Consider the following 23,489-nt stretch of genomic DNA (forward strand, 5'->3'; position numbering starts at 1 on the left):
TTTCAGTGACCCAAACCTGGCCCTCTTGTCAGTGTTTAGATTCAGGCAAGATAGAAACCAGACCCTTGGACAGAACCCCCAACAGTCAAAACATTGGGTAGATGTTCCACTTATTTTCTTCCCCAGGGAGATGTCGGGAATTGGGGGTTTCCTCCCAGTCATTTTGCCCTGTGCCAGGAGAAGGGGCTCTGGTGAGTATATTCCAGGAATTTTCCTACAGGGTTTTTAAATTTGATTGGCTTTTCACTCACCAGGGTGTAGGAACCTCTTAACTGGTTTCTGGATGTTTTACAAAGACAATTGGTCCATGTATTGTTGTTAAGTCTACGTCTCCTTAGGGAAAGGAGGGTCTGGGCTTTCCTATTCACTATTTGGGGACATCACTCCTTCTCATCATAAAGTTTTTGAGATTCAGGTATGTTGTTAAATGTCACATTTAATTCATTTATTTATTTAATTTTTTTCATTCATAAATACACAATTTTATTTGCTTTTTTGGGGGGAAACGTAGGCATTAAACTGTAAGCTGATAAAATACAGATACCTAAAGAAGTATAAAAATATAAATATCCCCTTAGAATAAATTTTAGTGAATTAAGTCTCAATATCTTTAAATCTAAAAAAACCCCACAAACCTATCTATTATGTCAAAGTCATAAATCAAACAACACTAAGTGGAGGCAGCCCCTAGAGGGCGAGCCTTCCCTCCAGGGCTGCAAGGGGGAGGGCAGGATCGGCAGGAGCTAGACCTGCCCTGAGGAAAGGCTTATAAACTGTTCAGGCCAAACATTTAGCAACATACAAGAGACCTTACAAAAAGGAGGAAGTAAGTCCTAGATGCTGGAGAACTTGGTTAATCAGATTACTGGCAAAGGAGAAGAGGACGAGTTTAGGCAGAAGTCTCCGTCCGGAAGCACTGGAAACCAGACAGTGTCAGAACCCTGGACTCACCCACGGCAGCCCCAGCGGCCAGTGTGCACAGCTCCCCTCGGGAAGTGGATTCCAGAAGCACAGAGCTCACGCAAGGGCGCCAGGCCCCCAACTCCAACAAGGCCCCACAGCCTGCAGAGAGGGCTATCAAGCATGCGGGCAGCAGTTTCCACAGGATTCCTAGCAGCTCCCATGGCATGTTAGGTGAGCGGGGCCCGTGCAGGGTATGTGGCTTCTCAGACATCCCAGAAACAGGGAGAAGACTGCATAGTTATACAAAGAAAATGAGAGCCAGGGAGAAAGAGAAGAGACTGTGATGTGTTGTAAACATCCCGAATTTTCAACAAGACCGAGCTTCTGCTCCAGAAGCCAGGTGGACAGCCTTCAGCTCGGCCTTCATCCCAGGCACGACAAGGCACTGACAGGCGGAGGGTGAGCGGGACGGGTGACACTCCCACCTCCCGCAATAATTCGACACACCAACCCCAACGCAGCAGCACCTGTAGATGTTTCTAAAGAGTAGAAATACTGTGTAGTCTATCCACACCAAAAAAGAAATACAAAGTTCTCCCGCCTGGAAAATACAAATTGAGAAGCCTCGTCTGTCCCAGGTGATCAGGTAGACATGGAGCCCACTCTGACCCAGAAGTAGTGATGATGCGGAAGCCACCCTGTCAGGGTCTCCAGAGAAACTGCTGAACAGCCCCGCCCAGGAGGCAGGGCAGATGTCCTCTTGAGGACTGGGGCCTGACCCGGGTGACCAGGGACACCCAGACTCGAGGCTGCGACGTGCTGAACACCGGCTGTGGCCACTTCCTGCCAATGAGGCCCAGGCTGCTTGTATAGACAGTTTGTGTAGCACCAAGAATGCTGTCCTCTGAATGGTCTTCAGGGATCGATGGGGCTGACCGGGAGCATCCCGCCTCAGTCCCACGTGGCATTTGGAAAAGCAGAGTGAGCCACCCTCCTCCCATCCCCCGAGACTGTACCCAGCCAGCCACCGTGCTTCTCCCTGTAGGGGTGCCTGGCCCTGGACAGCTGGGCACGTCTCTCACCACCCAACTCAGAGGCAAAAAAGGATTCATGCCCAGATCTCTAGATGAATGATCCAGAGCAGGTTTCTTCTCATAGCCAAGTTTCCTGGACATGGCGGTTCATTGCATCTTGAGAAAGAGTAAATCATTCCTTCAGCTGCCAACACTGTGTCTCCCTCACATCCTCGAACCCCGTTCTTGCAAAATCTTGGCCTTCTTGCTGGGCTGGCTGGCTGTGCCCTACGGGCTGTTGTGCAGCTCCTTGGAGACCACACAAAGGAACTCGGCCTGGTCTTCATTTCCATAGTTGCAAGAAGACCCGATGCTGACCAGCTGCTCCAACTTCCAGCTGTCAGACAGCTGGAAGCTCTATCTGTGTGAGCTTCTCCTCCTGACACTGCAGTACACGGTATGTGTGTTTCACAGACATCCGCAATGTTTTGCTGTCTCATTCTCCAATTTTGTCCTTTACAAGTTTTATTGATGAGGTGATATAAAATTCAGCTTCTGGCTAGGCTTGGTGGTTCAGCCTGTAATCCTAGCACTTTGGGAGGCCGAGGTGAGAGGACTGCCTGAGCCCGCGGGTTGGAGACCAGCCTGGGTAACTTTGTGAGACCTCGTCTCTACAATAAAAAAAAAAATTAGCCGAGCATAGTAGTGCACGCCTGGAGTTCCAGCTACTTGAAAGGCTGAGGCGGAAGGATCACCGTAGCCCAGCAGGTCGACACTGGGGTGGCTGCACGCGTGCCACTGCACTCCAGCCTGGGCGACAGACAGAGTGCTATTCCAACTCAAAAAAAAAATTCAGCATCCTCCAACAATCCTTCCTCGGCCAGGTCCTTGTGAATGACAAGTTTTCCGTGTGTAAGTAGGTGGGGTCTCTGTCGATTAAGTAGGCACCGGTTTGGTCCTTGCCCAGATTGTGGTAGGCCTGGCTTGCGGTACAGGAAGGATCTCGGTCCCGGCGCAGCGTGTGCAGGGTGGCGAGGAAGCAGGGACCGCCGACGCAGAGCCAGGCGCACTTAGACACGCTGCAGCGGGCTGGGCCAGAGTGCCAAGCCCCACACTGCAGCAGCTGCAAAGGCCGCCTCCCAGCCCTGCCCCGGGGCCACAGATTGCAGTGGTCCTCTGACACGATTCCGGCAAGCCCCGCCACAGCTCCTATCTTTTTTAAAATTGCTCTTTCACTGCGGTCTTTCTTTGCCTTTCCTTACGTATTAGTGAAGTTGAATCTTGATTTATACATTACTTGGCTATAACTGTTTCCTCTTCTGGGAGCTACATGTTCAAGGTTTTGCTATTTTTTCCTATTGGATTGCTTTATCTTTATCTTCATTGTTCTACTTTTTTCTGAGTCTTTAAAAAAAATTTCTTTTTTAATTTCAAAATTATATAGATCCTCAGAAGTTGCAAAAATAATACAGAGAGGGCCCATGTATCTTTTGTCCAGTTTCCCTCAATGATTTCATTTTTTAAAAAACTATAGTATGACACATTAGTAGGCATTTTATTTTTATTTATTTTATTTTTATTTTATTTTTTTGAGTTGGAGTCTCACTCTGTCACTCAGACTGGAGTGCAGTGGCCACTCCCAGCCACTGCAACCTCCCTCGACCTGTTGGGCTCCAGCAATCCTTCCGCCTCAGCCTTCCAAGGAGCTGGAACTACAGGTGCGCACTACCATGCCTGGCTAATTTTTGATTTATTGTGGAGATGAGGTCTCGCCAAGTTGCCCAGGTGGGTCTCAAATCCGCAGGCTCAGGCAATCCACTCACCTCGGCCTCCCAAAGCGCTGGGATTACAGACTGTGCCACCGAGCCTGGCCAGCAGGCGTTTTATATTGGTACAATGTATTTCAGTGGTTCTATGTAATTTTCTCACATGTAGATTCATTTTGTGGAAGGGGCTTTAAAAAACATCTACAATGTCAAAAATTAGGCTAAGCATGTACTCGACCTTTGCAGTTAAAAAAAAAAAAATTCCCTTCCTGGAAACTGGCAACAGCACCTGCTGGCTAGGTTAAACTGTTTAACAGCTTTTTTTTTTTTTGCTTCTGTGAACCTCGCTAGCATTGCTTGAAAGGTACCTAGGCCTCTAGGATGTTACGGTTTGGCCCAGTTGGAAAGTTCCAGTGTGGTTTTCCCCCGTTTAAGCAAGCTCCTATAGGTAATGGGGGCCCCTTGCTGTGGCACTGTTATGTCCAGCAGGCAAGTGGCCGCCGGCCTGGCTGTTGGCTAATAAACCTCTCCTTTTTATAACTTGTATTTTGGTGTTGGTGTCTGTGAATTAAGCACTCGGTCCCTATTTCATTTAGGGGCTCGCCCAGGAGATCCGAGAGCTTAATCCCCAACCCCAATCACCAGCTGACCTTGTGGGTCTGCATACCCGTGAACCTCAGTGTTCATCAGGCCTGGTGAGTCTGTGGACTCTCAAACGGCTGATTGTCATCTCTGGCAGACTCATAATGTCCCCAGAGCCCTCTGAGAGGTGAGTCAAGTTCCTGTTCTATTTGTGCGCACTTCTGGTTGCACCTGCGGGAAAGTTGGATGCAGCATTAATTCCTGGGTCCGAGGTCCTAGTGAAATGTCACTGGGCCCTCCGGTATTGCCCTCGGGCAGTTAAGTCTGCCTGTTCAGTTTGTGTTATTGTCTTTATTTGTTCAGTGTTAGTCACTGTTGTGTCTGTCATTGCTATTGATATTATGGGGCAGCAGTGCTCTAAGCCTGACACTCCTCTGCAACTGGTTTTGTGCCACTTCAAGGATTTCCAAGGAGCGGCACAGCAGTCAGGTTAAACCAAGGAAATCTAACCACCTTTTATTCCCTCAAATGGCCCACATTTCCTAATTGCGGTTGGCCGCCGGAGGGGATCAACCCTGCCATAGTGGGGAAGGTCTGACAGTTCATCTATCGACACCACCCGGACCAGATCCTGTACATCACTGCCTGGTACTTCCTGGTAATGCAGTAGCCATCATGGATGAAGAAAGCTGAAAAGAAAGCTAATTCTTCTCGTGTTTTAGCCCTACAGGAAACTCCAAAAGCCAAACCTCCAGTCCTCCAGAGCCCACCAGAGGATGATGAAATTCTTCCACCCTACTCTACATCTGAGCAGGAGCAGGGATCCCACAAGGTTCTCAGCCTGTCACTCACCAGGAGTGGGACCTCATATCAGCTCCTCTATCCCCCTCCTCCCCATGCGTCTCCCGAGGGCCCAACCGCTCCTAATAAACCGACTAGCCCCGACTCATCTTTGGGGAACTCAGAATCACAAACTTCCACAGTTCTCCCTCTGAGACAGCCCTCAGGACTAGATGTGGGAGGTTTGGGAGGCCAGCCCTTTATGGTTTATGTCCCTTTCTCTACTAGTGATCTTTACAATTGGAAACAACACAATTTGACATTCTCCGAAAAACCTCAGAGCCTCATAGGCCTTCTAGAAATTATTTTCTTCACCCACCAGCCCACTTGGGATGACTGCCAACAGCTCCTCCAAGCCCTTTTTACTGTGGAGGAAAGACAATGAATCTGTCAGGAGGCAAGGAAATTGGTCCTGAGACCGGACGGCAGACTGGCAGAGCAGGACTGTGTGGATCATGTCTTTCCCGCTGAAAGGCCTAACTGGAACCCGAACACTGATCACGGTAGGGAGTGTCTCACCACCTATCGCCGGACTCTAATGGGGGATGGCCCACAAATTTGTCTAAGGTAAGTGAGGTAACTCAGGGCCCACAGGAATCTCCCAAGGCTTTTCTGGATCACCTTATGGAGGCCTATCGGATGTATACTACCATAGACCAGAGGCTCCAGAAAATTAGAGGGCCTTAGTTATAACCTTTGTCTCCCAGTCAGCCCCTGATATAAGAAAGAAATTGCAGAAAATTGAAGGATTTGAAGGGAAAATTTATCAGAATTAATTGAGATAGCCCAGAAGTTCTATAATAGTAGGGACTCACTTGAAGACCAACAAACCAAAAAGATGGCCAAAGTAGTAGCAGCAGCTTTACAGGAAGTTAAACCCAAGCAGCCAACAGGGAAAAGAGGAACTGGCACTGGGTGAAAAACTCTACTAGCAAAAAATCAACATGCCTACTGTAAAAAATTGGGCACTGGGTAAAAGACTGCCCAGACAGGCCACCCCGACCACAAGAGTGCCCTCTGCGGGAGTGCCCACCAAAATCTACTCATGTGCTTCAATTGCAAACTGACTGACGGAGCCACGTCTCTGTCAATTCCCCCCCGGAGCCCAGGGCAAAACTTGTGGTGGGGGGAAGCCCTGTCCACTTCTTAGTGGACACGGGGGCTGAGTATTCAGTCCTACAAAAGTACAACGGCCTGCTTCAGAATAAGCATTCCTTGGTCCAGGTGGCAACCGGGACTCAATTATGCCTCTGGACCACTGAAAGAACAATAAATTTGGGAAAAGGGAAAGTAACTCATTCATTCCTAATAATGCCAGACTGCCCGTACCCGCTCCTGGGACGTGACCTCTTACACAAGCTTAAGGCCAACATAGATTTTAAAGAAACCATGGCAGCAGTAAGCCTAAACCCACCTGGGGCATCAAAAATTCTTATTACTGTTCCCCTAAGTGAGGAATACATGTTAACAGAAGGTGGGGCCCCTCTTGACTCTTCAAGCGCCATACTGCTGGCCCAGCTGCAGACTGAGTTTCCCCAAGTCTGGACTGGATTAAACTCCCCTGGGCTGGCATCCCATCAACTGCCAGTCGTTGTACAGCTCAAAAGTCAGGCAATGCCCATTAGGGTAAAACAGTACCCTATATCCCCAGAGGCCCCAAAAGGCATAGCAATCCACATCCAGCATCTCCAGGAAGCTGAAATCCTAGTGCTGTGCCACTCATCCTGGAACACCCTGCTTCTTCCTGTCAGAAAGGTGGGCACGGGAGACTACCGCCCTGTCCAGGACCTCAGGGAGGTCAACAGGCGAGTGGAGGATATCCATCCCACAGTCCCCAACTGTACACCCTCCGCAGCGGGTTAACTCCAGAGAGGCAGGTATACACTGTCCTGGACCATAAGGATGCCTTCTTCAGCATCCTATTGGCTAAGCAGAGCCAACCCTTGTTTGCTTTTGAATGGACAGATCTTGTAAAAGGGGAAAATGGCCAGTTAACCTGGACACGACTCCCACAAGGATTTAAAAACTCTCCCATGCTGTTCGATGAAGCTCTCCGCCAAGACCTCCGAGCTTTCTGGTAACAGCACCCTGAAGTAACTCTGCTGTAGTATGTAGATGATCTGTTAATCACAGCCACACCACAGCACCCTGAAATAACTCTGCTATAGTATGTAGATGATCTGTTAATCGCAGTCACATCAGAAGGTGAGTGCCTGCGTGCCACCAGGCACCTGCTTAAAGAACTTCAGACTCTGGGGTATAGGGTGTCAGCAAAAAAGGCTCAGCTCTGTGTGACTGTAGCCACATACCTTGGGTATAACCTCGAGGGAGGAAAAAGATCCTTGACTGCCCAGCGCATTCGGCTATAGCAGGCATCCTGGCCCCAGGAAGCAAAAGGCAGGTCTGGGAATTCTTGGGAGCTGTAGGATACTGCCGACTATGGATCCCTAAGTTTGCTGAACTCGCAAAACCCCTCTATGAAATAACCAAGGGACCAGAGGTTAATTTTAAATGGACACCAGAGGGGGACAAAGCTTTCTAAGCCCTTAAAAATGCCCTGGTCTCAGTTCCGGCCCTGGCCTTGTTGGATATTGAAAAACCTTTCCACCTTTATGTGGAGAAAGATGAGGTGTCGCCTGGGGGGTCCTAACCCAAAAGCTCGGCCCATGGAACAGGCCGGTCGCCTACCTGTCAAAAAAACTGGACCCAGTAGCCTCAGGCTTGCAGGTTATAGCAGCCATTGCCATGTTAGTAAAGGACTCAGACAAACTAACATTGGGGCAGAATCTGACTGTCACGGCCACACATGCAGTGGAGTCTTTACTCTGAGGAGCCCCTGACAAATGGATGTCAAACGTCCAGATAACTCATTATCAAGTGCTGCTTTTAGATCAACCTCGCATCAAGTTCCAGCATACCCCAACTTGAACCCCACAACTTTACTACCAGAAGAAAGTCCCATGGGGCCGCCGCATTGTTGTTATGAAACAACTGAGTTCCAGAAGCTGTGCTGGGACCTAACCGATGTCCCGAGAACAAACCCTGACCTAACGCTTTTCTTGGATGGCAGCCGTTTCATCCAGAATGGGGTAAGATAGTGCAGGGGCAGCGGTGGTCACTCTACAGGGAACTATTTGGGCTGAGCCTCTTCCGCAGGGAACATTGGCCCCAAAAGCAGAACTGATTGCCCTAACTGAGGCCCTGAAAGCAGGTGAAGGAAAAGTTGTCAACATCTACACTAACAACAGGTACATGTTTGCAACTGCACATGTTCATGGGACAATTTACAAGGAGCGGGGATTGCTCACTGCAGAGGGGAAAATATAAAAAATAAAACAGAGGTCTTAGGCCTCCTGGCAGCAATATGGGCCCCCAAACAAGTCGCCATCATCCATTGCCCGGGCCACCAAAAAGGAAACTCAAAAGAGGCAATAGGAAATAGAAAAGCAGATCAAGCGGCCAGAGAAGCTGCTTACCGCAGAACCACCTGCCTGCTGGCACTGTCTCCTCCGGTTCTATGTGAGCCACCAAAATACACAGAAGAGGACCACCTTGCTGCACAAAAATTGCATACAACCTCAAACCCAGACGGATGGCTTCAACTTCAGGACAGCAGAACCTTCCTCCCTCAAGTCCTGGGACAACAAATCCTACAGCAGCTCCACGAAGGTACTCATTTGGTAAGGACAAAACTAACTGAACTTGTGAGAAAAGAATTCTATTTCCTTTATCTGGACCAGCTCGCCCAGGAGCTCATTCAAGGCTGCGTGTCATGCCAGCTGACTAATAATGCTAAGGTCAGTGTATCCACCCAAGGGGTCCGAGATAGGAAACTAACCCCAGGAGACATTGGGAAATAGACTTTACAGAAGCCAAACCTGGGCAATATGGATATAAATACCTATTGGTCTTGGTAGACACCTTCTCGGGATGGGTCAAGGCATTTCCTACAAAAACTGAAACTGCTTCTATAACAGTAAAAAAACTCTTAAATGACATCATACCAAGATATGGTCTACCTATCTCAATAGGCTCAGATAATGGCCCAGCATTTATTTCCAAACTTATTGAAGGTATTGCAAAAACCTTGGGGATAAATTGGAACTTACATTGGAACTTACATTGTGCTTACCACACCCAGAGTTCAGGACAGGTAGAAAGAATGAATCGGACGCTTAAAGAGACCTTGACCAAATTAACCCTGGAGACCGGTGAACGTTGGGTAACACTCCTTCCCTATGCCCTCTTAAGGGCCAGGTGTACCCCCTACATCAAGGGTCTAACCCCTTCGAAATTCTGTTTGGACGGCCCCCGCTGTTACTTCCAAAATTGGACTGGAAAAAGCACTAGAACTGTCTAACCATAATTTACTTCAGTCATTGCACACTCTTCAAAGAATTCAGCAAGCTGTCACTGAGACCGTGCAGGCAGCCTTCCGGAAACCAGTTCCAGAACATCCACACCTGTTCCAGCCTGGTGACCAGATCTGGATAAAATGGCACAAAGCTGAGGCCTTCATCCCAGGGTGGAAAGGGCCCCACATAGTAATCCATACTACTCCTACGGCAGGCAAAGTCAGCAGTGTCCGCCCCTGGATTCCTCATTCACAAGTAAAGTCAGCCACCACTGCGCCCCTGGAAACATGGAAAGTCGTCAAAACAGCTACTGGAGAAGATCCTCTAAAGATAAGGCTTTTGTATATTCCTTGCATACTTTCCCCAGCTTGAGGCCTATTGGCCTAACCCGCGTAATCCCTATATTCCAGGGAACTCTTCCTGGGAACTGAGAAATACTGTCACTGGGACCGTAATCGCCACCTACAGAGGAAGCAGGCAGCCTGTCTTTAATTTTGACCTTTGTAAATTATGGCCAGGTCTAACCCTCGGGGGCCCACACACTCACGAGTGTAGCACCATAGCTTATGAAAAAGGACTTAAATCTGTTGGTTTTTATGCTTGCCCAGCATCGGGACCAGCCCGTTGCCACAAAGCAGGACAATACCACTGTGCTGCATGGGGGTGTGAAACTATTGCTCCTTGGAAAAACCGAGACCCATATATAAGCCTACGCAGGAAGAAACCTGCTCCCCAATGCAGCCTAATACAAACATGCAACCCACTTAGACTCACTATAATACTTTGGGATGCCCTCAGCATCCACCAGGTATGGGAAACAGGTAAAATGTGGGGGCTCAGAATGTATGCTGAAGGACGCGATCCTGGCATGCTGTTTACTATTCAAAGGCAGGCCATCCCCCACACCCTAAATCCTATGGCCACCAACAGCAACTTGATTCTTCAAAAACCTGAACCTTGTGAATGCCCCCCAACCCAACTGCCCCAGGGATCTGGTTCTACCTACCCTACAATTTTGGGGGCAGGTCCTGCTCCCCTACCCATGGCATTAGCGCCTGGAAATGAAAATCATTTCCTCCCTATGCTATCCGCTGTTTACCAGTTTGCAAATGCCACTCGTCCTGAAGTAACAAAAGATTGCTGGCTATGCCTAGACCCCTGATCCCCTTATTACATAGGAATTGCAGTGAACTTCTCAATAGGTAACACCGAAAAGCATGTATGCATTCTTAACCTTGCTACAGCTCAGTCCTTAGGACTATGTCCCTGGGAACAGAACTCGGCCCTTACTCTGGGAGATCTTCGAGGATGTGGATCTTGCCTTTATTCTCCCTCTTATAATATAAGTAAATCTCCCTACCAAATGTCATGTGATACCACCTCTGTAATAAGGATCCTCAATCCAAAAACCTCTAAAGACCTCCACATGGCTGTTGCACCCCCTACCACCTGGTTTGCTTGTAGGCAAGGTATGACACCCTGTATTGCTTTAGAAATACTTCAGGGACAGCACAGAAATCTGTGTCTTAGTGCATATATTACGCCAGGTATATATCTATGAAGGAACAGAGGGACGAGAACACCTTGGACTCTCAGGCCTTGGACAATCCAAGCAGGTCCCCATATTAGTGCCCCTCCTCATTAGCCTAGGAATTGCAGGGTCCACAGCAATAAGTACAGCCTCTCTGGTCGTTGGGGACCGAAACTGCAAAGAGCTAAGTAAACATGTTGATAAGGACCTAGGACTCCTCGAGTCGAGCATATCCCGCTTAGAGCAGCAAGTTAATTCCTTAGCCGAGGTCGTGCTCCAAAACAGGAGGGGACTTGATCTCCTCTACATGAAGCAGGGAGGGCTATGCATGGCCCTGGGAGAAACATGCTGTTTCTATGCAAACCAATCCAGGATCATCCGAGACACTCTTGCCCTTGTAAGAGACAATCTAAAACAAAGAGAGCTGCAAAGACAAGCCTCGGGAAATTGGTATCAGTCCCTCTTCTCTTGGTCCCCCAGGCTCACAACCCTGATCTCGTCAGTGGCGGGGCCTCTCCTCCTGCTCCTAATAGGTATAACAGTAGGGCCTTGCTTAATTAAAAGCCTCCTTGATTATGTTAAAAATAGTGTGTCATCAATAAAATTAATGGTCCTCAGAACTCAATATAATCCCCTGTATGAAGAGTCAATGATTTGACTCTAGGAACAACTGAAAGGGGGGAATGTGGAAGGGGGCTTTAAAAAACATCTACAATGTCAAAGATTAGGCTAAGCATGTACTCAACCTTTGCACAGTTAAAAAAAAAATTCCCTTCCTGGAAACTGGTAACAGTATCTGCTGGCTAGGTTAAACTGTTTAACAGCTTTTTTTTTTGCTTCTGTGAACCTCGCTAGCATTGCTTGAAAGGTACCTAGGCCTCTAGGATGTTACGGTTTGGCCCAGTTGGAAAGTTCCAATGTGGTTTTCCCCCATTTAAGCAAGCTCCTATAGGTAATGGGGGCCCCTTGCTGTGGGACTGTTATGTCCAGCAGGCAAGTGGCCTTCCGCCTGGCTCTTGGCTAATAAACCTCTCCTTTTTATAACTTGTACTTTTGGTGTTGGTGTCTGTGAATTAAGCACTCGGTCCCTATTTCATTTAGGGGCTCACCCAGGAGATCCGAGAGCTTAATCCCCAACCCCAATCACCAGCTGACCTTGTGGGTCTGCATACCCGTGAACCTCAGTGTTCATTGGGCCTGGTGAGTCTGTGAACTCTCAAACAGCTGATTGTCATCTCTGGCAGACTCACAACGTCCCCAGAGCCCTCTGAGAGGTGAGTCAAGTTCCTGTTCTATTTGTGCGCACTTCTGGTTGCACCTGCAGGAAAGTTGGATGCAGCACTAATTCCTGGGTCTGAGGTCCTAGTGAGACGTCACTGGGCCCTCCAGTATTGCCCTCGGCCAGTTAGGTCTGCCTGTTTGGTTTATGTTATTGTCTTTATTTGTTCAGTGTTAGTCACTGTTGTGTCTGTCATTGCTATTGATATTATGGGGCAGCAGTGCTCTAAGCCTGACACCCCTCTGCAACTGGTTTTGTGCCACTTCAAGGATTTCCAAGGAGTGGCACAGCAGTCAGGTTAAACCAAGGAAACCTAACCACCTTTTATTCCCTCAAATGGCCCACATTTCCTAATTGCGGCTGGCTGCCGGAGGGGACCTTCAACCCTGCCATAGTGGAGAAGTTAAGTTCACAAACTTGCCACCATGTGCTTATGTTGGCAGCATTGTACAAATGAGTTGGCAAGGTTTCATATCTTGGTATATCCATGTCTCACAGCTATGTTCATGTGTGGCAGTGTCTTGCTGAGTGGCATTCATTATTGTCATTGTGTGTTTTTGTGTGCTGTCATGAGAATGTTGGAGCTTGAATTAGAACAATGAACAAACATTAAATTTCTTGTTAAATTGGCAAGAGTGGAAGTGAAATCAGGAACATGTTAGTCCAAGTTTATGGGGATGATGCCATGAAGAAAATATGAGTGTACAAATGGACTAAACATTTTACTGAGGGGAGAAAAAGTGTCACTGATGAAGAGAGGTCAGGATGGCCAGTGACAGGCAGAACTGATGAAAATATCACAAAAATTTGTCGAATTGTGTGTCAAACTTGTCAGTGCACTGTGAGAAGCATAGCAGACCGAATAAATATCAATAGGGAAACAGGAAAATCTTAACTGAAAATCTTGGCATGAGAAAGATTTGTGCAAAAATGGTCCTGAAGGAGCTCTTGCATCACGACAATGCACCAGCTCACACAGCACTGTCTGGAAGGGAGTTTTTAGCCTGTAACCAAATAATTGTATTGGAACACCCTCCCTAGTCTCCTGATCTGGATCCCACTGACTTTTTTCTTTACCTGAAGATAAAGACAATATTGAAAAGAAGACGTTTTGATGACACTCAGGACTTCAAAGTGTAATATGATGACAGTTCTGATGGCCATTCCAGAACGAGAGTTCCAAGATTGCTTTGATGGGTGAACTAGGCACTGGCATCAGTACATACCTTCCCTAGGGGAGTACTTCAAAGGGGACTGAGTGATATTCAGCAATGAGGTATGCAGCACTTTTTCTAGGATGAGTTTGTGAACTTAATTGTCAGATCTCATGTTTTATTTATTCATTCTCCTACTGATGGGCATTTGAATTGTTTTCAGTTTGGGGCATATAAAAAAAATGTGACTATGTAAAACAATTATAATAATGCTTCTTGTACATGTCTTTTTGGAGTCATATGCCAGGGGACCCAAAAAACTTGGAATTATCTTTTGGAGGGTGGGTAACATAGGCTTCCCTTACTAGGTAAGTGTTCTAGGAACCCATTGTTTTTTTATCTGGAAGTTTTGAGAAGGTTGTGTCCTGATTTGTGGAAGAAACATCTCAAGTTGTGTTAAACGGATGACTGGTTCTTCCACCCTGACAACCCACCTGCCCACAACCCGCTGAGTGTTTAGCAGTTTTTGGCCAGAATCCCCGCCATGCCCCACCTTCCCTATTCACCTGATTTCAGCTTGAGGTAACTCTTTTTTTCTTTTTCCTAGATGAAAAAATTCTCAAAGGGAAATAAGAGGTGAAGCAAAAAAATGGCAGAAGCACAAAAAGGCATCAACATTGATGTGTTCAAAAACTGTTTTGAGCACTGGAAAGAGTGTCTTGATAGGCGTATTATATCAAGTGAAGAGTACTTTGGAGGTGACTGAAGTTTAAATATGCAAAAATAAATACACAATTTTTAATAAATAAATTCATTTTGGGGAGTCCTCCCTCATATCCATACCCATTTATCTTGGGTAGTTACTGGGAATGGAAGGGTTGGATTTTACATTAGGTATATTTGACTTTATGAGAAACTACCAGACTGCTTTCTAAAGAGGTTGTATCATATGACAGTCCCACCAGCAATGTTTGAGAGAGTTCTAGTGGCTCTTTATGGTTACGTCAGTCCTAAGTTTTAGCCATTTTAGTGAGTGTGCAGTGATCTTTCATGAGGCTCTAATTTATGTATGCATTTATTTTACATAATGGTTATTGATATTAAGCACCTTTTAAAGTTTACCAAAGCAATAAACAGTATGTGTTATACGAACACAAGGGGAGACTATTCAGGAGGGTTGGATGAACTTGTCCTGAGTAGAAATCAGGAAAGGTCATGCTCCTTTGTGCAGACTCTCCCTTTCTCCCTTTTATCTTGGTCTGCAAGGAATTCATAACATGAAAGCCAGAACAGCATCTGGCATGTAGCAGTGTCTGGGTTCAGCCCCTCAGAACTCCTGTTCTGCTCCTCATCCTGCTCATAGGAGGGTCCCAAATGTAGGAACAGCAGTTGAAGTGGCCAGAGGCTACTGATATGGGTGGGCTGGATGGGGCCAGCCATGATATCTGGGGCCCTAGACTCTGATAACCAGATCTCTCCTAAGAAGAGAGGGATGGGGGCAAAAGAGAGCTTGGGTCAGAGAAGAAAAAAAAAAGGATTTCATGCAATATCCCTCTGAGGAGGTGAAGCAAAGAGCTGTTCCTCCCTGGCTGTCCCCTCCTGGAGCCTGGTGATAGCATGTGACAATGCCATACTTCAAAGAACGCATCTCTCAGGAGCCAGAGAAATAACAGGCATTCACAAGCTCTGGATTTGAGCTCAGAACAACCTCAAAAACTCCTCCTTGCTATCTAGTATTCATGCTCAAGGAATGATTTTCTTAAATATTGTGATAACTTCTAGCCACAGATCATCGGGTCAACTGTTAGAGCTAGCAGGACCAGGGCATTTTCTCTGCAGCCCTAGACCTAGGAGCTCTCTCTCCTACCTTCCCCACCCCCATCTCTTGCTCTCCATTCATCCTACTTCTCATTTCTTCCCTCACTCCAACATGAGAGATTGTAAGCGGTCATCATTCATTCAGTCAAACCTCATCTGGTGGATGTAAAGATAAAGGAGTTCACAACATGAAAGCCAGTACAGCATCCAGCCCCTAGCAAGCTCTCAGTATGTGTTAGCTGTCTATTCATTTTGTGGCAGGTGTGACTTACTCCGTGTTCTCTGAAGATTACTTAATTACATTTTTTGGAAGCAATCTCAATCTTATAGAAAATTTATAAGTGTGGGATAAAGGACTTTTCAGAAACTTCTGTGAACAATTTGCTGACATGTTGCCTTATCATCCCTTGTTGTGGTCTGACTGTTGGTATCTCCTCAAACTCTCATGTTAGCACCTACTATCCAATGTGATTGTATTACGAGGTAAGGCCTTTGGGGAGAAATTAATTCATGAGAACTCCACCCTTATGAGTGGAATCAGTAATCAGTACCCTTATAAAAGAAGCTCAAGAGAGCTCTTTAGCCACCCTTGGCCATGAGAGGACACAGCATTTATCTCTCTGTCATGTGGGGATGCCACGACAAGGAGCCATCTTGGAAGCAGAGAGTAGCCCTTGCAAAATGCCTGCTGGCACTTTGATCTTGGACTTCCCAGCCTTCAGAACTGTGAGAAATAAACTTCCATTGTTTATAAACTACCCAGTAAGGATTTGATCATAGCAGCCCAAATGGACTAAGACATCCCTGAATATTTTAGTGCACATTTTCTATATTTCAAATAAGGACATTTTCCTACATGACCCCACAGTATCATCAAAATCAGAAAATTGATATTAGGTACATTACTACCATCTTGGCTTCAGCCTCCCTACAAATTTTGCCAATTGTCCTAATAATATCTTTGTATAGAGAAAGGATTCAGTTGCGTTTAGTTGCCACATCTCTTTAATTTCCTCTAACATGGAAAATTTTCTCTTTCCTTCACTTTAAGACTCTGACACTTTTGAAAAGTATAGGCCAGTTATTTTGCAGAATGTCCCTGATTTTGGATTTTTCTGACACTTACTCATGATCAGAGACAGGTTTTGACACCTTTGGCAGGGATGTCCTGAAGTGATACTGTGTCCTTCCCATTGCATCCAATCAGGAGGCATGTGACTTTGATCTGTCCCATTACTGGTGATGTCCGCTTTCGTTACTTGATGATGTCTGCCAGGCATTTCCACTATATGTTTTTTCATTTGTAATGAATAAGCATGTCACTTAAAATTTCTTTTCTAATTCCAATGAAATCTGGTTTGAAAACTTGCCCCGACCCAGGTTGGAGAGAAAGTGCAGAGTAGCTGTTTTCCATGGCTTCCCCCACCCCACTCTTGGGCTGTATATCAGGGCACTGAGGCTGTCACCCTCCAGAATGAATGGGATGAATTATAGTTCTCAGTCTTCATGGGTCACTGCGCCCATTTCTCCTTGTCCAAGCCTAACGGGTCATTCGAAGTTGACCAATTCTGCTGTGTACTCCAGTCTCTATGCCAAGCTCTTTCTGGGGACATTTGATGAGCCTCCCAAATCTCTGGGTCTTGAAGTCCGTCTTTTCTGATATGCATTCAGCATCCCACAGGTCTGGAAATGTCCAGGACTTTGTGTCCTAGCAGGGTGTAGTTTTCCTCAGCTCACTGAATTCACCACCCTATGGGCCTCTCCACAGCCTTATCTCCCTCCTGACTTGCTCTCAAAACCCCCATTCCACTCAGCAATGGTTTCAGGGAAACTTAGGGCCTTCTTCCATCCCAGGAGATGGATATTCATTGGTCCAACCCAGTTAAGGTAGCCCAATCCCTTGACAAGTGATTGGTTGGATACTTTCTTGAGGCTAGAACACGTGGTAAGATTCTGGACAGTCAGATGTAAAGGGAAGTTGTCAGAAGCTTCTGGGGAAAAAAATTGTACTAGTTCCCTGCCTCTGTGCCCAGCCAGTGAATATAGTAAAAATAAACAAACAAAAAACCCTTCTATAAGGATGAGTCCAATACTACCTTTATTAAAGCGTCACAGAAGCTATAGGCAGGGGATTTAGAGCTGTGGGTTCTGAGAACCAGATAATAAATCCCACTGTCTGAACTTGCCCTCTACCTGATGTTTCTGCTTCTTCCTACCAAGCCTGAGTGCAATTTTGTCAGAGAATCTCAGAGAAAAGTGAAGGCTCTACATGGTTTCCATGAAACATACTGTTTTCTCTCTCCCCACATTTTACTAATGGAAGAGTATTAGAAGGGGTAGGCACACAGGGAGCTAGAGTATTTTGTGTGGCCAATGAAAACAACTATTATCCTCTATTGCTTTGCTTAGATATAATTTGCCCACATACAATGTACAGTTCAATGATTTCAAGTGTATTCACAGAGTTGGGATTCACTAGATGTTGGCATGTGCAGGCTTCTGACATGTTATAAAATGTGCCTACTGGTGTCACTGCAGAGCTCTGCAGTCCGGTTTTCACAGAGGCCTCCCTCTCAGTGTTGTGTGTGATGGTGACCAAATTCGACAGCAGATAAATGCAACGTGTCTGCCTCGAGGAAGGCTGTCACTACAGAAACAGAAAAAATGCAGCTTCAAGTTTCATCTTCCAGATGGAAGATGTGAATATTTGGGAAAAGATGAGCTTCTGCAAAGCCAGCCCCTTCCTCACCACTCTCCCCCATCCCCATGCCATTCCGATGACTGACTGGGATATTGTCCAACTTGTGGGAGAGAGGAGGGGAACTGAAGGGAACCAACCCGGGTGAGCTCCTGAGAAGGGTCCCACAACCTGCTTCCCCCAGCCCCAAGTCAAATTTGGAGGTACTGGAGAGCCAGGAGGAGTTGCATCTTCGTTCCCAGTGATGTGGCTTGTGGAGTTCCTACCCTCAGCCTGGCCTGGCAGCAGAAGAGTAGAATGGGCTCTGTGTCCTACCTTGTTGGAGAGGGCCTGAGACCACCTTGCAGAGTTTCCTGGGGTGCCAAAGAAGCCAGATTTCCCAGTGTGCTTAAGAGGACTGTGGGTGGAGCTAAAAGTCAGTGGGTGTGGAGAAGTCCTGGGATTAGGAAGAAGCTGATGCTAGGAGCATCGGTGCTAGGAGCCAAGGGCTACACAGGGTGGTAGATATCTTAGCAGATGCCTGCATGGAACGATGTAACCAAGGCACCTTAGGCACCACTGGGGATGGGAGGACCATGATCTGATGGAGGAGATCCTGAATTGATCAAGACTATGTCCATGGAAGGAATGGTTAACCTAGGAATATCTTAGATTATGGAAACATTTAAAAATGTAATGCTTTTTGCATACCTGGAATGGTGGCCTGAGAGTTGCATTGTTTGATTTTGATCATGTCACTGACTCTCTTCAGGACATAACTTTTCCATCAGTGAACTTGGGTTGGGGAGAAGAGATTGCACGGGGTGGTACCAAAAGCCTTTCCAGCTTAGATCTACGATAATGCCCAAGGCTCAGTGTCTCCCAGATGTCTCACTGCCCACTTTGATGCTTTCTCCGCCTGTCATTCTCTTTGTGGGGCCTTCTCCAGTCTCCATGAGGTTGCTGGGAATCACCGGGTTATGCCAGAGTGACAGGGAACAAGGGGGCCATTCTCAGCCCCAGTAGATATCAGGTCCTTTTCTTTTCTTTTCTTTTCTTTTTTGCCACTGATTTAAACCATGTTTAATTATTTTAAAAGTGATTTTTTGAAGAAAGATGCCAACAACCCTCACTAGTATGAAAGTAAAAAGGAAAAGTATATCTACAATCATGTCATCCTGACAAATGAAAGCATTTCTATCTTTCTGCTTCCCTTCTGATCTGTATCTATGCAAGTACTTGTTTTCTACCAGAGACAGGGGACTGCATTGTACTAAAGGGCTTCTGGGAGGCCAGAAGGACGAAAAAGGGAAATATGAATATTTTAGCTCTGCTGATTGGCTGCCCTGGCAACAGACCCAGTGACTCCAAAAATATCTCTTCAGCGCTGACCCTGCTCCTGAACTCCAGATGCATCTGTCCACGTGCCTACTCAACAACTTCACTCGGGTGACAAACATTGCATGTGACATGTGCAAAATGGAACTGTTGATGCCTCCCACCAAGCCTGTCCTTCCACCTGTCTTCCTCATCTCATCCATCGCGCAACCTTGTCGTGAAGCCACCCCCAGTCCCTCCCTCTCCATTGCCTTTCCTATTCAGTCCCCAAACAAGTCCTGCCATTTCTATCTTTGAGCTCACCCTCCGTTTGTCAATTTCTCGCCTTCTCTGCTGGAACCGCCATAACTGTAGCTCAGGCCACCCCCGCTGCCTCTGGGTTTACTGAAGTAACTTCACATTTGAATTTTCTGATTACTTGATTCCGTCTGATCTACTTACCCACAGGAGTCATGGTGATTTCTAAAAACGTAAATCAGATCTTGTAATTTACTCTGCGCATTAAAACTCTCTGATGTCTTCCTATTCTTTGAGTAAAATTCAAAGTCTCCCCTGTGGTCAGCATCCCTGTGTAATCTGGCTCCTGTCCGTCTCTCCAGCATTGTCCTGTGTTTCATTCTCCAACCCCACTGGTCCCTGCTCCTCTCCTGTGAACATTCTAAGTCTCTGACAAAAAGGTATCTCCCAGGCTCTTTGCAATGCTTAGATAGCAGCTCCAATGTTCCCTCTTCAGCATGGTTTTCCTGCCATTCTTTCTAGCTAGCAGGCTAATTATTCCTGCTTAATTCCTGACTTCTGTGGAGATCTATAGCCTTGAAATCCTCGTTATTTTATGTACCCTTTTATTCTGTTCAAGGCAACTCAACACATTTTTAATCCTTTCTTCCTCTTTCCCCTGTATCCCTTACCTCCTTCTTCCTTAGACTGTAACCTCCACAAAGGTAGAGACCACCTTTACCAGTGTTCACTGATATTTGCTCAGCATCTACACAGTGCTTGAAATATAGTATGCACTCAGGAATATTTATGGAATAAATGAAAGTATAGCATTCTCTTCAGTAAACAAACATTCATCTGGAGACTCTAGGCTACGCTTGTATTGGACATGGGCTATTTCCTTAAAAAGATAAGGGATCTTTATGTCCAAGCTGGGCCACTTCTGGCTGCTTCATTTTTCCTCTAGTTTCAAAGTATGAGACACATGGGACCCTCTATGTCCTTCTTGAGGTATGATTTGAGGGAAAAGGAACTATCTAAAGTTTTTGAGCAAGTGTTTTAAAAAGACTGTTCTGACGTAATGGACCTATGATGTGACAACCCATGAGGAGGCTGCTAGAGTGACCTCAGTAAGCACTGATGAGGGTCTGGGTGACCATGCAGATGAATAGGAGATGACAGAATTAATGGGTCTTGGAGACTCAGGGTACCCAGAGCACAAAATATAAGGAGGCACGGTCATATATGCACTGCCACTGCCCTTTTCAGCCCTGAGACTGTGTCTCCTTGAATTTTGCTTCCTGGGCACTTTGCCTCATCCCAGCCTTGGCCCTGCTTAAAGGGGGGGGGATATAATTCTTGCTTCATAATAGTCTCACCATTGAAGGAGGCCAAGACATCCTCAATGTCCCCAACATTGGAGCCGTGGGGACTCCAATGGTTGTTGGATTGATGGGAATATTGAAGTAGAGGCTGCTCTATTTTGAATAGAAAATGTTGAGGAGATTCATGTCTGAGGGGCAATATCTCTGTTTTTTTGACTACAAAGCTTCAAGGTCACAATGAAACTAATACGGTAAGATGCCCATCTCCCCCAGGCAGACTTATTCTTTTATAGAAAGACTTTCTCCAAAACCCTCCCTGGACTGTCTCCCTAGGACTTCACTAGGGCCATTCTGATGATCATGGCCATCCCTAGACCTACGCCAGGACCACCTTTCAAACATAGGAAAATGCATGTCTTCTTCCATTCCCTTTCCCACTCAGCGACACCAAAGAGCTTTACTGTCGAGCAGTGGGCCTGAGAGTCCAGGAAGCAGTCGAGTGAGGATGGGTCAGGATTGCCTCTTCTGTCTCTAGAGTTCTAGGCAGTGTGATTTTTTGGAAAGCACTGACGAGAGCTGAGTTTGAACCTGGGGTTTTTGGTTCTATCACTTGTTACCTGAGTAACATTGGGCAGGTCCCCTTTCACCCCTCACTTGCAAAATGAGGCCTGGCACCCCCTTGCAGGAGCGGTTTGTGGACAAGATGAGGTACAGGTGCATATGAAGAACTAGACCCAGTAACTATATTTTCCTTCCTTATAAGGAAGCACAGAATGTCACAATAGGAAGGAAACTTAGGGCTCTCTAGATAATGTGCCTTCATTTATTTTTTTGGATGTTAAGTACACAGAATTGTATTTTCATAATTCTTGCTTTATGATACTCTCATTATTGATCCATGCATGACACTCTTTATTCATTGCTTAAAATTTTTTTTTTATTTTAAAGACGTGAGGTACAATTCAGGGTTAGATATACAAAAGTTCATTATGCAGGTACCCTTGTTGATGAGGCGTGACCCCCGCCTCCCCTGGTAGAGTCTCACTACTGCCAAGCTTGCCCCGCCCCCCCCCAGCAGTTTCCCGCTACTGCCAATCCTTTTCTTTTCTTTTCTTTTCTTTTTTTTTTTGAGTTGGAGTCTCACTCTGTCGCCCAGACTGGAGTGCAGTGGCCGCTCCCAGCCACCGCAGCCTCAACCTGCTGGACTCCGGCGATCCTGCCTCCTCAGCCTTCCAAGTAGCCGGAATTACAGGCATGCACCACCACGCCCGGCAGATCTTTTGATTTATTGTAGAGATGAGGTCTCTGCTGCCCAGGCGGGTCTCGAACCCGCGGGCTCAGGCCATCCACTCACCTCAACCTCCCAAAGGCGCAGGATTACAGGCTGAGCCACGGAGCCCGGCTCAATCCTTTTCTTATAGTAGTACGATAATTGTTCAAGGTCCACTTATGAGTGAGAACACGCAATACTCAGTTCTTTGTTTCTGTGATAGATCACTTCGTATTATAGACTCTAAGTATTAATCTCTTTAGCTATCCATTCATCTATCTGTCTGTCTATCCTCTGTTTGTCCATCTGTGCATCTGTTCACCTCTTCCTCCCTCCCTCTATCCCTCCCTCCCTCCACCAATCTACCCACCTACCTACAAACCTACATTGCTTTTATATTGTAATTCTGTTTGTTACTTGTTTTTAGCAATATAAACATTTATGGAGCCAACCATGCAGCATGAAAGCTAGAACCTTGACAACAACGTCCATCTACTTGTATGCACCCAGATTTCTCATCCTCCTGCCTCCCTACATTCAAGGTCACTGCTATTTTGAATCTTGTGTTCACTGTTCCTTTTTAAAAAAATATAGGTGTTATATTCCTGTGCATTCCTAAAAACTATTTTATAATAGTTGTTTCTAGCTTTATTGAAAGAATATCATACTGTATGAAATAATTTGGGGGCTAACTTCCCCTGCCAATATTTTGCTGAAAAGATTTATTCGTATTAGCGTGTGTAGCTGGAGTCCAATCATTCTGACTGCCAGAGAACATTCCATTCTGTGACCACACTGTTTATTGCCCATCATTCCGTAGATGCACATTTGGATCATTTTCAGGTTTTGCTAATTTTAAACAATGCTACCATGTATATATTTGTACTATCTCCTGCTGCACATGTGCGAGAGTTTCCTTTAAGTGTGGACGAGTGGAAATGCCGAGTTGTAGGACATGTGTTCAATGCAACAAAATTTTCCGGACTCTTCTCCAGAATGACTGCATCCATTAATGTGCCCACCAGCAATATAAGAAAGACCTAGATGCTTCTTTATTTGTGCTATTTGAACAGGGACCAAACGGCATCTCATGGTGGTTTTGCCATGGCTTTTCCTGACGACTAATGAGGCTGGGCATCTTTCCTTATGTTTACTGGTCAGAAATGCTTCCTTTAACTCCATTTTTATGATAGGACTGTAAAGGTGTCATGGCAGAGCTTGGGTGCCCACGGTGGGCTTCTTTGGGGAGCAAGGAAGGGGCTGTGAGAGTTGCAGGCATGCGTTTCCCTCTGTGTTGGAGCCTGTCCTACCTCTGCTGAGTTTTTTGATCAGAGCCATGAACTTGAAGGTCATGAACTTGGGGGTCTTGCCAGAAACCTTATTCCTGGCAGGGTGTGAGAGCCCACCTCTCACTACTGACTT

At 46.3% G+C, this 23,489-nt stretch overlaps 1 pseudogene; it reads right to left on the bottom strand.

Annotated features, from left to right (window-relative positions):
- Positions 1-2,141: 2,141 nt before the first annotated feature.
- LOC103254285 overlaps positions 2,142-23,489 on the bottom strand; it is a 28,055-nt pseudogene continuing 6,707 nt past the window's right edge.

The sequence above is a fragment of the Carlito syrichta genome, unplaced genomic scaffold, assembly GCF_000164805.1.
Source record: "Carlito syrichta isolate Samal-C Ts95f unplaced genomic scaffold, Tarsius_syrichta-2.0.1 Scaffold274096, whole genome shotgun sequence".
Classification (NCBI taxonomy): domain Eukaryota; kingdom Metazoa; phylum Chordata; class Mammalia; order Primates; family Tarsiidae; genus Carlito; species Carlito syrichta.